Raw genomic sequence first — 1401 nt, 5'->3', positions numbered from 1 at the left:
AAGAAAAAAAATACAAAGTAATTGCAGCATCTCGTGCTCCTGGCAGCTGAACCCTCTGAGGGCTTGCTCAGCAAGGCTTTGCTGGCTGGGATGTGAAAGGGGAGGGGACAAATTAGCTACACAAGATAGCAGTAACGAGGGTTCAAAAGAGGGGAGGAGTGGGCCTAGCTGTTGTCTCCCAGCACATCCCCAAATCCCAGAGATGGTTTATTTGCCATTGGGCTTGTTTTGCAAAGTGGTTTGCATTCAGGAACCCTTCCCCTCCTCACAAAGAAAGCAAGTACTGCTGATCTTTTACAGCTCACTTCTGTAAACTCTACAGAAACAACGGTGTGCGTGTGGGGATTGTGCTCTGTGCCCATACAATTGTGTAAGGACTGCATATTCCCTTTGTGACCCTGCCAGGTGGTGTGGTATTTGCCTGGTGATGTGTGGATGGCTTTTGCTACCCTAGTTGGGATAACATGTAGGAATCTGTGTAAGTAAGTGAACAGCAGTCCGGGGGTGAATAGGTTTGCAGCTTTGCCTTTAAGTTTCACAGGTGACGGTTCCAGCGTGGCGCTGGTGCTTGTACATACAGAGCTGTGTATTTCTATGGCTCTGTTTGTCTGACAGTTGCACTAATTTCTGCAAGTACTCTTATTCTGATTTGCTAGTTGGTTGCATTTGTAAATGGGAGGGGAGGAGAGAGAAATTGGTCAACTGAAAGCTTTATTTTCTGCCAGGCTTGAAAAGAGGTTGCTAGAAAGCAGCCTGGTTGCAGATAACTCCCACCAACTAGTAACATTGTAATAGGAAACTTGGAAGACACTAAAAGTTTAAAAACAACAAACTAAAAGCAAAACAGAAACACTGTGACACAGTGTTGGCACTTACAGCTTTGGCCGTCTGCTTCAGTTGTAATTGCTGGCTAGGTCTGATGGTCAGTTGATGAGGGGTGTGTGTTTGTGTGAAAGCAGCCCTCCTGCCCCACCTATTGAGACCCGTAAGGTGTGCACGGTACACCATCAGATGAACTGGTTGCCCCTGCACTGGCCGAAGCACCCTGCCAATCCTGTGATGTAACTGAGGCGTAGGAGCTGTGCTTCAACATCACAAGTGCTTCTTCTTTTTTATTTAAACCAAAGACTTGACTGCGGGTAACTTGCATGAAGGCATCTCTCAGGGAGCTTTTAAGGTTCCAGCTATATTTTGTTGGAGAATCTAATGTTCCACAGGTCAATCGATACATGAAATAGTATGGTACAAACTTGGAATGGTTAAGTTGTTGAACACTAGATATGGAGTCATGTGCTGAGAAACCCCAGGACAATGCCTGCAAGTCCTCTGATTCTTCTTTCTGAAGGTTAGAAAGCTTCCAGAGGGATCTGCAGCTCCTGAAGCCCTGGCTCGCACATGATT

The sequence above is a fragment of the Numenius arquata genome, chromosome 6, assembly GCF_964106895.1.
Source record: "Numenius arquata chromosome 6, bNumArq3.hap1.1, whole genome shotgun sequence".
Classification (NCBI taxonomy): Eukaryota; Metazoa; Chordata; class Aves; order Charadriiformes; family Scolopacidae; genus Numenius; species Numenius arquata.
Note: the sequence above shows the minus strand (reverse complement) of the source record.